The sequence below is a fragment of the Mycteria americana genome, chromosome 14 (genome assembly GCF_035582795.1).
Source record: "Mycteria americana isolate JAX WOST 10 ecotype Jacksonville Zoo and Gardens chromosome 14, USCA_MyAme_1.0, whole genome shotgun sequence".
Classification (NCBI taxonomy): Eukaryota; Metazoa; Chordata; class Aves; order Ciconiiformes; family Ciconiidae; genus Mycteria; species Mycteria americana.
This window is the reverse complement of record NC_134378.1, coordinates 16762776-16776322: the sequence shown is the minus strand read 5'-3', so window position 1 is coordinate 16776322 and position 13547 is coordinate 16762776. Positions and strand designations below refer to the sequence as shown.

Sequence of the window (13547 nt, the reverse complement as noted above, 5' to 3'; positions counted from 1 at the left end):
TTAATTCAATGGAGTTGATGCCCTGGAGCATCCAGACTCATCCCGCCTCTCCTCATGCCTAGAGGGACGGCGGAGGCCGGGGGAGCATCTCCCATGTGCCTGGATCGCCGGCCACGCCATCAACACGTGGGACGTGAGGGTCCAACAGTCCTTTCCAAGGTGCCCCCGGGGACTTTCCGCATGGGAACGGGCACTGCGCATCGTGTGCAGCCCAGATGCTCCGAGAAGACCTGGAAAAAGCTTCTGGCACGTGTTCGGCTGGTGACACGTATGTGGTTGTTTGCATGGACACAAAGGTTAATCGGATCAAGTGAGAAATTCCAGCCTTGGCAACAGGTTCTCTGGCATTTGGTGCTGAACACGGGGATCATTTATTCAGCTAATTTGGGCTCTTTCGGTGGGAGACCTGGGTAGGAGCCGCAGCCTGACTGTCGGTGGCTCCTTCCCGGGGACAGCTGGTCTCCGGAGCAGGCGTAGAGAGTGGTTCCCAAATCACGGCTCCACTCTCACCCGCGTGGGCACTGCTACCGTCCCTGATCCTCTGGGGACAAACATGCCAGTCCCCTTCCTTCCTGTGCTGCCTCCCGGCACCTCTCCTCCTCTGAGCGATCCTCAGCCAAGTTGTTCGAAGAAAAAAGAAAAAAAAAAAAGACTCACGAAAGACCAGCGAACTGAAAGGTGAAGACAAGATCTCCGTGCTTTACAACGGGGTGAAAACTAAGGGGAAACCCACATGGCTGACATGTTTATCCAACCTGGGCTAGCGTCGAAATGCAACCGTGCCGTGGCTTCGCCCCTTGGGCCGGGAAAACATCCCAGCGGGAGAGGGGAGGGAGGGCCAGCGCCGGGGCGAAGGCGGAGAAGGACCCCCCATGCCGAACGGCGGCCACCAGCACGCTCGCACCCCGAGCGGCGAGACACCCCAGCGCAGGCAGGCAGGGCTGCCATCGCATGGGCAACAGACCACAAAACCTCCGTGTTCTCCTCGCTGGGCAGCTCGAGGACGACTCGCAAAGGGTGACACGCAGGGCAGACCCCGTCGACGGCCAAGGTGCCCACCTCCCGCGCCCTGCGCACCCCGCGGCAGCGCACACCAAACCACCGGAGCCCGGGCGGTGCTGAGCATCGCTGCCCAATGCTCCCTTCCCGAAACCGCCGCCGCGTTCGAGGTGCCTGGCTCAGCCCTGCTCCCGCAGCTGGATGCTTCTTGTTCCCCTTAACACATCTGTCCCCTCAAAGGGATCCTTTCTGGCCAGCTTAGGAGGTTTTGAAAGTCTTTTGTTTTTCCACACCAAATACTTCTTTGAATTTTTTCTCTTTCTTATTTTTTGGCTAAATGAAAAATAAAAATCCCATAAAACACTTAGCGAGAGCCGAACTCCACTCCCTGGCCACCGATACAACCCCAGGGATCCCAGAGGAATTGCCCCGGAGCCAGAGAGCAGAAATCAGCCCATTGTGTTTTTTTTGTAATGTCCAAACTTCTCACTCGTTTTTGAGTAACACATGCTGAAACTGGGCAACAGCCCGCGCCCTTCCACGCTTTCGTTATGTTTTTGGTGAAAACCCTTTTGCAACTGGCAACAGGAGGAGAAGGTATCGGCAGGTCCTGCCTGCGAGCGGGGCTAGGATGCGGCATGGGAAGGTCAGGGCTGGCAGCATCTTTGCCGACGAAGCCTCCAGCTCTTTTTAGGTAACTTTTTAGAGTTTGTGGCAGCATTTCTGAAGCATCCCACTCCAGCTCTGGAAAAAAAAAAGCCCGCGTCAACACAGGAGCCAGCACGGGATGAGCAGAAGCTGAGCCGGCAGTGCCGGGAGCGGGGGCGAGGAGCCAGCCTGTGGCTGCGGGAAAGGAAGAGCGAAGCCTGGGAACCCATCACATGCTCCCGAGCCACCGGCAACCCTGCCCAGCCGGCACGGCCACGCGCTCCTCCTCCGGGTTTGACAAGGGATGGCAACATCCTAGCCACTTGCCATCCCGACAGGCTCTTACCCTCCGTGACGGACCCCTCCTGCAGAACTGTCAGGCTCTGCAGGCCGGGCACAGCCCTGAAACTGGGCACAAACTGGAAAAGGGGAAATAATTCCAAGTACACGCGACCATTCGTGACTTTGGATCGGGTCCGCAGGAGCACGCGCACAGCCAAGGATGGCTGCGACCCTCCTGGAGCCCAGAAATCCTTACGGCTACAAGGGGGAAAGTCACCGTGGGTCCTGGCCACAAATTCTCCTGCCGGGACTCCTGCCCCGGTCCCATTGCTACGGATGCACCGTGCCGCGCGCCAACCGGCCCGGTCACCTGTCGATCCGCTCCACTTATCATTAATAATTTACCAACGGCTCCAGATGTAGGCAATGCCAAAAAGGCAAGCGAGGCGCCCGCCCCTGCCCGCGGTGCCCTGGCACACGTGGCGTGCCAGGCGGGATGCAGGCAGAGATGCGATGAGGCCAACGAGGATGATGGACGCCAAAGGGCGCTGCCGTCTCCATCGCTGCCGGAGGAGCCGTGCTCGAGGCCGAACCGCAGCTGCGGCCACGTGCTGGGAGAAACTTCCCGGGAATAGATGAGGAAGCGGCGGGAGACGCTTCCTCAGGAGGGAGCGGAATTGCCCTCGCCGGAGGTTTCCCGAGAGGGAACCACGTGGCGGGCGAAGCCCTGCAAGCCCCTGCCTCGCCGGGCACGGCCAGTGACCAGGCGGCTCAGGAGGCCTGCGGTGCGGCCCCTCGCCATCGCCCGTGCCGAGCGAAGCCCGGCGGCGGGTGGCTGGCCCCGGCGAGGCTCTCCTGGAGGGAACAACTCACCCCACGGTGCGAGGCCACCGTGCTCCCGCCGAACGGCTCTCTCCGGGCACGGGCGAGGCTTTTAGATGGTGTAAAGTTTCTGTTTGAAGCACGTTAGCGAGTCCCTCCCCCCTCGCCCGTCCCCAGGCACAAAAGCAAAGGGGAAAAGCAGACGGAAACCGCCCGGCAGACAATGAGACCTCGCCGTGCGAGGTGGGGACCGGGGTGTCCCCCCCGCCCCGGGCATCCCCGGGGCCGGCAGAGACGGGGACCGTCGCCCTGCCTGGTCCCGCTGTCACCTCCCCGGGCCTGGCTGTGCCCCCACCTCCCTCGTCCCCTGGCTGGCCCCTGTCCCCTCATCTGCCCCACCTCGCTGTCACCCCTGCTCCCACCCGTCTCCGTGCTGGCAGGGCCGCCCCGGGCCTGCACCTCCCCGGGCCTCAGCGGGGGCCGCCTCGCCGTCTGTCAGCCGGCCGGGCCGCCCCGCGGCCTGTCGCCTCCCCGGGCCCGGCCGCCCCATCCCCGGGAAACGGCCGGGACTCGCCCCCGCGGGCCGGGGCCCAGCGAGGGCCGGCGGGGAGGGCCCGGCCCGGCCGCGCCGCCGGGAGGGGAAGAGCGAGCGGCAAAATGGCGACGCGGCGGCGGAGCGGAGCGGGGCGCAGGGGGGGGGCCCGGGGCGGGGGGGGGGGGGGCCGCCGCGGCTGGGCCGGGGGTACCGGCGGCGGGGCCGGGCCGGGCCGGGCCGCAGCTCGGTGCTTACCTCGGCGGCGGCGGGCCGCGGTGCGGGGCGCGCAGGGCCGGGCGCCCCCCGGCCGGCGAGGCGGTGCCGCCCGCCGCCCCCGGCTGCGGGCCGCGGTGCGGGGCTCCCCGGCGCGCCCACACCCGCGGCGGCGCCGCGCTCCGCTGCCGCGCTCCCGCCCGCCCGTCGCCGCCGCCGCCGCGGCTCATGCGCGCTCCCCGGCCCGCCCCGCCCGGCCCGGCCCGCCCCGCGCCCCGCCACCGCCGCCGGCCCGCGCCGGCCCCGCGCCGCGCGGATCTCGCGTGGCTCCGCCGCCGGGGCCGGGGCCGGGGTCGGGGTCGGGGTCGGGGTCGGGCGGGGCCGCCGCCCCGGGAGAGCGGGACCGAGCAGCGCCCCCCGGCGCGGCCCCGCTTGGCCCGGTGCGGGCAGGTGCGGGCAGGGCTGCCCTGCCCTGCCCTTTCTGCCCTGCCCTGCCCTGCCGTGCCCTACTCTGCCGTGCCCTGCCCTGCCCTGCCTGCGCTGCCCTGCCCTGCCCTGCCCGCACCCGGGGCCGGGCAGCGCTCCCGGCTGCTCCCCCCCACCCCTCCGGGAGGCAGGCAGGGCTGCTTTGCCTGTCATCCCCTCCCACGGGGTGTCCTGCCTGTCCCCCTCCCCTCCAGGGTGCCCTGCCCATTATCCTGCCCTCCAGGGTGTGGGCAGGGCGCCCTGCCTGTCATCCTCTCCCACAGGGTGTCCTGCCTGTTGTCCTGCCCTCCGGGTTGCCCTGCCCATCATCCTGCCTTCCAGGGTGCAGGCAGGGTGTCCTGCCTGTCACCCTCCCCTCCAGGGTGCCCTGCCCCTTGTCCTGCCCTCCAGGGTGCAGGCAGGGTGTCCTGCCTGTCATCCTCTCCCACAGGGTGCCCTGCCCGTTATCCTGCCCTCCAGGGTGCAGGCAGGGTGCCCTGCCCATCCATCCCCCTCTAACCCCGGGTGCAGGCAGCTGGAAGGAGGCTCCGGGTCCCCTTGTGAAGCCACCCCGGCTCCCGGGGCCGAGGCTGGTGTGAAGCCGGCACGGTGCCTGCAGGATGGTCCCGTTTTCCCAGCTCCCAGGCTCGGGGTGTCCCCCCCCCAGAGCCAGTGGCACCTAGGAAGGTGCTGCAGGGCAGACCCAGCCTCGGTTACCAGCACCGGGAACGCCGGGATCCAGCACCACCGTCTGAGTGGCCACAGCTGCCTAGAAATTGGGGAAGAAACCAAATTTTGCTACGTGAGAGCAAAACCCAGAGTGATCATCGCTATCGGGGCTGCCCTGCAGCACCGTCGCTGCCACGTGGCTCACGCGGTGCCACCGGGAATCGGGAGGCCTCGTGGTGCAGCCGTGCAAAATCGAAGCCAAAAAAAAAAACCCAACCCAAGTTGGGAGTTTCCCCGCGGTTCCCCTCTTTGTCTCCGTTGCGGGGAAAGAGCTTAATTAATGTCTGCGGAGAGCAGGGAAAGCTTTGTGTAATTGCTAGGTATTATTATCGGCGGAGCGGAGGGTGATCAGCGGGGTGGGAGGGACAGGCACAGCCCACCTTCTTTGTATAAAATGAGGCATATCCGAGGCAGCTTTGCTTCCCAGCCAACGAGCTGCCTGCCAGGAGAGCTGTTAACCTGCAGCAGGCAGGAAAGCAGCTGCCTGTTAGGGCTGTCAGGCAGCTTCACGTGCCCGCTGGGACCAGGCAGCATCTCCAAAGTCTTCTCCTCGCTATAAAGCCGCAAACGGTGTCCAGTCGCCTTTCCTCATCCCTGCGGCATCCTGATGGCCACCCCGGGCACGTGTGCCGGTGGGGAACACGCACGTGTATGCACACGCGTGTGTGCAGAGGTGCCACCGCGTTCATTTTCTGCATCTGCAAAGCGCAATTTTTCATCTCGAGGAACGGAGTGAAGGTGAGAGGGAGATGTCGGGGAGCCCAGCCACCTGGGGTCTTGTACAGAGGCTTGGAGAGCTGCTGGCCGCGGGCTGGTTGAGGTACAGAAACTCTGAAATAATGCAATATAAAGGCAGCCACAGCTGCTATTTTCAGGCCCCGCTGAGCGGAGGGGAGGGGGCCAAGGAGCGGACTTGAAAAGAACAGCAAATGTAGAGCAGATGCTGAGGAGCGCTTTGTTTCATGCGCAGAGTTGTACCGGTGTGGAAGAACCTTGCTGGGAAGGCAGGAGGAAGAAGAGGAGGAGGAAGAATAGCGGCAGGGGCAGCGGTGCTGCCTGCACGTGCTCGCAGGAAACCATCACGCCTCCTCTTGCATCGTGGCTTCGTCGCAGAGGTGGGTCGTGGACGAGAGCTCGTCCTCGCAGACCGGCACGACGCCGCGGCGGGGACGGGACCGCGTGTGCCGAGCGGCGATTCCCTGTTGCTCTGGCCCCTGGGTCAGCGTTCGCACCGTTCCCACCGCGCAAGGCAAGAGGAGGCAGAGGAGAGGCAGCCCGGCACACGCTGTGGCCATAAACACCTGAGAAGGTGCTTGGCAGCGGGGGATGAAGCAGTGCAAGCCGTCGAGCATGTAAATTAAATGGATACTGGCTCCAGGAAGGGGGGGGGGGGGGGGGGAAGCAATTATATAGCCAGGATCAGATAAATCTTGGTGTGGAGACCAGCTTACTGGGCTTCCCACGGAGGATTTTACATTTTGTGCGGCTGCTCCTTCGCATCGGCTCTGCCCTGTTCCCGCATCGGGCTGAGCAGAGGGCAGGGGCTGCAGGCAGCGGTGCAGGCAGGGCGGGAGGCTCTGCCTTCTCGAGAGGGCAGGGGAAATTCAGGTGTAGTCAAGGCAGCCTTTGCCAGGGCTGACAGCCCCGGCTTCACCCCCCTGCGATGGGCAGGGGTGAAACGGGGTGACCCAGCGGGGTGTCACCCGGGACAAGCACACATGCACCTTCCCTCCTCTCGCTCAGCGAGGACAGCCGAGGGTCGCCGAGGGGCCAGATCCCTGCGGCTCCTCTGCCCCCAGGGATGCACAGACTGGGCTCCGCATCCCCCCCCCTCCCCGGGGACCCCGGCCCTCTTGAAGCATCCGCTGCTGCCATCAGAGCGGTCCCCGGCCGGGCTGCGTGTGCAGCGAGGTGCTGCCATCCTACGTGCGCTCCCGACATCGCTTCTCTGGCCTCTCGTGCTGGTGCCGAGCAGAAGGTCTCCCCAGGAGCTGCCCTGGGTCTCCCCGGAGATGCCGGGATGCAGCCAGCGCCGTGACCCCCACCCGTGACCCAGCATCGATCTCGGGTACCCCCGGCAAGGGTCAATTCTGGCTTGTAAAGACACCTGGGCAAGAGTTAAAACCACCAGAAATGAGGAAAAAAACCACCTCTTATAGGAAAGGCAGGAAATAATCTGATTTTCTGGCTGCGGATCCTCCTGGGAGTGTTGGGACCTGAAGCCAGGACCGTGCCCCTCGCCCCAATGGGGGCTGCCTGATCGGGCACTTACACGGCGAGTAACTTTAAAACATATATTAGCCCAACCGGCTGCAGCGGTGCCTTTCAACCCGTTAACACTTTTTATTAGAATAAAATGGATGCTGGGTTTGCAGAGCCTCCTCCACACACCGCTGGCTCTGGAGACATCTCAAAACCTCCTGCTAACCGCTGTGCCCATGGGGCTGTGCGGGGCCAGCACCAGCATCTCCGCCGGGGAGGCGGGGGTGGCGGGATGCTCAGTGCGTGGGGACTGGGAGGGACTGGGAGGGACTGGGAGCCCAGATTTCAGCCCATGTCTGCTGAGCCTCATGCACCGGGCGCAGAGACAGGCGAGGGAAAGGGCACGGCTGCGATGCCCAGATCCAGGGTGGGGGACCCGGCACTTCTACCACTCCCAGGGCTTTATCCTGGGATGGCGGCTGGCTCCGGAGCCTGCAAACCCACGCAGCGGCTACTCCATCCCCTATTATCCTTGGAGAGGAAGGCACAAAGCCCCTCGGAGCGGCTCTGCGCTCCCGCGTCCGCAGGACGGGCTGTGCGGTGGCTGTTTTGGCTGAAGCAGAGCGATCCCAGAACAAAGAGAGAATCGCTGCTGGTTTGTGAAGCAGCATCCAGGCCAGCCCCAGCCCTCCTCCCCGGCACGCTGGCTCCGCAGCCCAGGCCTCTGATTGGAAACCGGAGCCCGCGATGACTGTGCGAGCCATGAATTATGCTGATGGCTTTTTTTATTATTTTTTTTTTCCCCTCCCTGTGCTTGAATGCACTCAGCAAATATAAGCAAAAGGGGAAAAAAAAAAAAAAAAAGGGAAAAAAAGAGCGAGAGAAAATCCTAACAGATTTAATTTTAGATATGGCGAGAAAGCAAAATGGCTGCAGCGCAAAGAGGGAAGGTTAACGGAGGAAACGCTCCTGCCGGCAGAGAGAAACGAAGCTCCCAGCAGCCCCGAGGCTGCTATTTATTATTTACAGAGTCGTATCGGCGTGGGGGGCATCTCCCGCAGGGAGCCAGCCCCGAGCCGGGGGGGTCAGGTCCCTGGGGCACCCGCAGCCCCACGGAGGGCAGCGGGGAGGTGCAGGGGCGTGGGACAGGACTTGGGGACTGCGGGCTTGGTGACGAAGCCGCATGGCTGCAAAACCCTCAAATCCCCCTGGTTTTAAAGAAACGCATCCTCTGATGAGAAGCGAAGTGGCTCATTTCGGTTTGGGGTCTGACGGTTTTTACTGGAGCCCCCTGCTAACGGCCCGTGCAAACACGCAGCCTGGAGACGTTGCGTCAAAACCAAGCCTGAAACTTTCCCTTCCAAAAAAGGCCCAAATGAAATGCTGCGAGTATTTCAACATGTTTCTGCAGGGCTCGTTTTCACAGCAAAGCTACGCGTGCAGCCGGGCTGGGGAAGAGTGCTGGTCGACCCAAATGATATTAATTTCAGGACAAATTCTTTATCTCAGCCCCACTGCCTGCCCTGGGCTGAACTTCAAGCTGCCGCTGCTGCCCCGCAGGGCTGCCCTGCTGCTGCCGCTCGCTGCCCGTGCTGCCTGCCCTCCACTGGGTCACCGCTTGGGAGTTCTCCGCCTGCAAAAGCCATCTCCCCCTTCCTCCAGCCCTGCCAGACCCCTGGCCCTGCACCGGCCCGTCTCGTGTGCCGCTGAGCCCGGCGTGAACGGCCGGGGACCTGCTCCAACCCTGCCTGGGTGCTGCCGGCTCCTGGCGTTGCTGCAAGTGTGGCACCGCGCCGGTGAAAGCGGCAGCTCTGCAGCCATACCTGCTCCCACCCCTCTCCATCCTTCCCGGCTCCGCATGGTGCCTGCTGGACCTGGGAGCATTTTTGGCTGTGGGGAGGCAGGGATCCAGGAGCTGAGAATGAGTACCCGAAAATGAAGGAAATAATATAGGGGAAAAAAAATGAAATGAAGCAATTATCCCTGCTCCGATACTTTCTAATTAAGGGAACTGTCACCCTTATTAAGAGGCCATTAATTAATTGTCATAAGTCACCACCAGAGTGCAAGTACCAAAAATGTGCCGGGCCATCGGCAGCGGAGCAGCATCCCGCGCTGCTCCTCGAGGCCACGGGGCTGCTCACAGCTTTCGGCAAGCGATGCCCTGCTCCCCACGCCACAGCCGGTGCTTTAGGAAGCCGTAAGCTCTGCCGCGCTGCTCAGCCTGTCCCGGGCAGGGATGAGCCCATGCATCTCCACCTGCATCCCTGGGCCTGCACGCTCTGCCCTGTGCGGTCCAAATGCTTTTGTGGTGCAAAGGAGGCGGTGATTTCTCAGCAGAGAGCAGCTCTCGGCCACTCTGGGGGGACCTAACCCCCAAAGAGTTGCCAAAATATCCCCAGCCCTGTGGTTAAGGCCGGCGTTTCCCCCAGCATCACCTCCCGCTAATAGCCAGCTCCGTCTCCGGCAGCCTCTCATTATGCATTCTGCATGGAGGGCCCCGCATCAGCTTAATTAACAAGGTAAGAAAGACGGGACCTTTGAGGAAATCTTAATTATATTATCCATCTCACCCCGAGTGGCACCTGATCCATCCCAACACTGTTCTCAAGTTCATTAGCAATGAATCAAGATTGATTAGTCCTGGATGTGCGGCGAGGACATGCCGGGGCAGAAGGCTTCTGCCGAGATCGCCGCCAGACCCTGCCTGTCCCCAAGCCCTGTCTCGTCCTCCGGCACCAGGCAGCCGGGATGGGGACCAGGGCTCTGGGATAAGGCAGCCGGCGGTTTGCCAGCGCCAGGACGCGGCTGCCGGAGCATCCCGGGCGCAGCCGTTTCGCTGTGCCCCCGCCACGCGCCAGCATCTCCCCCGGCTCACGCCGCCCCGAGAGGCTCTGACTTAGACCAGCACCCGTGCAGACCTACCAGGCTGCTGTGCCCCCCCCCCCCCATCCTGCTGTCCTTCCCCGGGGCTTGTGCGGCCCCGACACGTGGCATGTGCCACCAGCGACTGGGAGTCCTCCTTTTTTCTTGCCTGCCATCCTGCTGCGATGCATTCAGGTGCCCGCAGGTCTCCAGTGCGAGGAACTTCCTAAGGAGCTGCCTGAGAGCACCAAAAAGTCCATGATTGGAGGTGGTTTGCAATCCCCCCTGGACAGCCGGTGGGAGGACAGACTCCTCATGAGATCAAGCGTGGAATCTGCCGGGGACTGGTGTTCAGATTCAAACTGGCCTGGGTTCAGCAGAGCCCGTGGCAGGCGCTGCCATCCCTCTCTGCTCAGCAAATTGTGTCCTCGAACCCCATGCAGCCAAGGAAATCACAGGCTGTGTTCAGAGCCGAGCATGAATTTCAACGCTGGGGGAACGGGGATCATTTCCTGAATCAGAGACGCAATCAGCAGCGTTTCAGAGCTGGAGGTATCTGTATCATCAAGCCCAGCTCAGTAATTACTTGGACAAATTAGGCATGCATTTTCTATGTGCAACTGTGTTAGCTTTTTTTTTTTTTCCCCTCCTTTAAAAACCTTGCTAGAATCTGCAAACTGCCTCTACCACTGGGATTTTTCCTTTCTAAGACAAGAAGATGCTGGCCATTATTTCTGATGCCAGCAGTGCATTGTCCTGCTTCTTGCAAAAAATGACCACGAGCAGAAAAAGTTAATCAGAGGCGGCAAAATCAGAGGCAGCCGATAGCTGCCATTGCCTGCCCCTTCGTCCCGGTGCCGCTGCCTGCGTCCTCCTGCCTGCTGCATGGGATTGATTTGTGCTCGCTGGTGTTTTCTGTTTATTTAATTGTTGCCTGGTTTTCATATTGCATGAATCTGCACCCGATTCATCTGCGTTTCATTGTCTGATGCTGTTTGTTTTAGGGCAATGCCTGAAATGCCACCGGCAGATAAGTGCTAGACAAATAAAAGGTATTTTTCTTGCTTGGCAAAAGCTGAGGAGTGACCGAGCTGTCCCTCGATCCGGAAAGGACCCCGAGCACCCATCTCCCTCCAGCACCCGGGGTCCCGGTGCAGCACCCACTGGCCCGGGTGCTCGCTCAGGAGCCCGTGGGGAGGACGGTGCTTCCTCGGTGCCGCCGTGCAGAGGGGTTTTGCTCCGTGCCCAGAGCCACCGAAGGCAAAGCCATGCTCAGGGCTGCTCCGGGTGCGTCCCTGCTGCCCCGGGCAGAGTCTGGCCCTGGATGCCTCTCGGACGATGGCACCAGACGCTGGTCCAGAGCCAGCCTGGAAGGATGCTCCGTTCTCACCATCGCCATCCTTGCCGGGATGAAGGCGCAGCCGGCACAGGCCCCGCTAGGGCAGGGGGCTGGGGGGCAGGACGGCAGCCTCCTGCCTGCCCCGTGAACGTGGGTTCACCCGGCTCCTCCAGCCCTGCCCTGCCAGGTCTCGGCAAGCCCAGGTGGGTCTCAGGGGGACACCCCAACGGGGCCGTGCTTCGGGCTCCGGCCGGGCGTGCTGGTGGGGTTTCTGCTTTCTTCTGTGCCTCCTTCCTTCTGCGCGGATGAGCGCAGCTCAGCGCGGGTGGACACGGCACCCGTGGGGGGACCCACGGCCACGCACACCCTCGGGAGCACAGCAAGGGCCGGCTGGGCTTTGGGACAAGACCTGGGGGGGGGGACACGACACCCTGCCTTTAGAGGGGGGTCAGGGGCAGCCCCAGCACCGCTCCGTGCACCCCAGCTGCATTTGAAGCAAACCCACCACCAACTTGCCGTGTGAGCACAGCCTGGAGCCGGAGCCCGGAGAAGCCATCTCTGCCCTGCACAGCTCCGAAGCTCTGGAGAGAAGCTCAGCATCTCCCTCTAACGATGTGCCTCACCCGCAGCCAGACACCCGGCAGTCGCCGGCTGCTCTCGGGGATGCTGCCTGCACCCCAGCCACCCCCCATGTCCCCCGCCACTGCTCCTGCTGTCCCCCAGCACCCTCCACCAGCCCTTCACCGGCACCCACCGCTGCGGCAGAAACTAAACCCACGGAGAGGGGGAATCGACCCGGCTCTTGGCCACGGGTTGTCTCGCCGGGGTTTTATTTAGCTCTGATCCATCCAGGATGGGAAGTTTAATAGTTTCCTATGTGGCTGCATCAGGAGGGGACTGGGTCGCATCCTGCACGGGGCTCTGCTCTCCATGTAAGGGGGTAACAAGGAGCAAACGTGGATCCTGCACCGGCCGGAACGGGTGTGCGGCTCCATCGCGGCCGTCGGTGCAGAGCCCACGGCTGAGAGTGCCGCTGCTGCTGCGGAGATGGTTTTTTTTTTCCCCTGGTTGTTTTCGTTCCTTTTCTTAAAATTCAATAAATTCTCCCAGCTTTGCTGCTCGTGAGGTTCTAGTGAGGTGAGAAGAGCCAATTTTGCTGCATTTTTGAAAAGGTCAGTATGGGTAGAGGAGGAATTTCTGATTTCTGTGTGCTGGAAGGGCCGGGGGCTGCGCACAGCGAAGCTCCGAAGCTGGTTCCCTGTGGACAGACCCCGGGGGTCACAGTCCCCCCTCTGCCCCCGCCACGGCAAAACTCAAATGGGAATTACCCGCTGGCGAGCTCCGGCTGAGCCGACCGACACGCAGAGAGGGGAGAGAGCGGCCGTCACGGTCTGCGTCGCTCCGTCGCAGGCACAGCCCAGGCAATGCCCTTCTCTGAGTTGGAGGATATTTGGATTTTGGAAATTTGGAGGAAATTTAGATTTGGGCAATTTGGAGTCTTTGCCTTCAGCCCAGCAGCAGACCCCTCCTCTGAGGGTGACAGATGTGAGTTATAAACTCCTTTGGCAATGCCGGCGTCGTGCAAATCACGCTGGTGCAGGAGAAAGAATTCACCTGCTTGGATCCGAGAACCATTTGGTGAACCCATTATCCAAACCAAAACGCTTTGAGAACTAGGTTTTGTTTCTGAGACTTTTCCAACACCTGGGCCTTGTAAACCCCCCCCCCCCCCCGCCCCGGGGAAGCAGCGCGGCCACCACGGCTGCAGCCCGAGGACGCTCCGTGCCCCCTGCGTCCCGCCCCGGCCCCGCCACGTCCGTCCCCGACCCTGAGCCAGGCGCTGGCTTGAAACCCCCGTCCAGCCTCCGTCGGTGCTCGAGGGTCTGAGCCCTGGGGGGTTCCTGCCCTCCAAATCCCGGAGGCAAATCCCGGGGGTCTTGCATCTCCTCCTGCCCCACCAACACCCCAAGACCGGCTGGAGGGCTCTGGGGACAGCTTTCCGTGGGGATTTCGGGGGGGGGGGTGACAAAAAACCTTTGGGTGCAATCACAGTTTTTGCTAGCTGTGGGCAAACAACTTGTTTTCAGCTCCTCTTTGAGCCCAGCCTCGTGGAAATCTCCCAGCTCCGTCACTGAGGAGCAGCGTCACCACGATGGGACAGGGATGGCACAGGAACGACACCGGGCTGCCGCGGCCCCGCACCAGCCCCAGGCTCCGCTGCCGGCTGCCTTAACCCTGCCTGCAGCCCCGTGCTCTCCCGTCCCGCTTAGCGAGGCTCGTTAGCCGGGGTAATGCCGCTCGCAGACGAGCTTTGGAGACCTTCGCTTTGCCACGAGCCGTTACCTGCACTGGAGTGGTAACTACGACCCCAAATCCCCCCGTCCAGCTGCCCGCCGGCAAAGATTAGGAGCCTCTTAATTGTCATTTCCGCAGCGGTTCTGTGGAGCT

General features: G+C 62.4%; 1 protein-coding gene and 1 long non-coding RNA gene across 3 annotated transcripts in view; one reads left to right on the top strand and one right to left on the bottom strand.

Moving 5' to 3' along the window:
• ZNF512B (zinc finger protein 512B) overlaps positions 1 to 3729 on the bottom strand; it is a 36468-nt gene extending 32739 nt beyond the window's left edge. The window contains exon 1 of one of the 2 annotated variants that reach the window (XM_075517036.1): positions 3542 to 3729. The gene's annotated coding sequence lies outside the window, so the exon portion shown is untranslated. Of the gene's footprint in view, positions 1 to 3173; positions 3393 to 3541 lie in introns of those variants that run through there. The other variant, XM_075517038.1, reaches the window with a different exon arrangement.
• An 833-nt stretch (positions 3730 to 4562) lies between these two features.
• Positions 4563 to 8541, top strand: LOC142417064 (uncharacterized). The gene is made up of 3 exons (XR_012777874.1): positions 4563 to 5431; positions 5664 to 5808; positions 8405 to 8541. It is a non-coding gene; the product is annotated as an uncharacterized LOC142417064 (long non-coding RNA).
• Positions 8542 to 13547: the final 5006 nt, after the last annotated feature.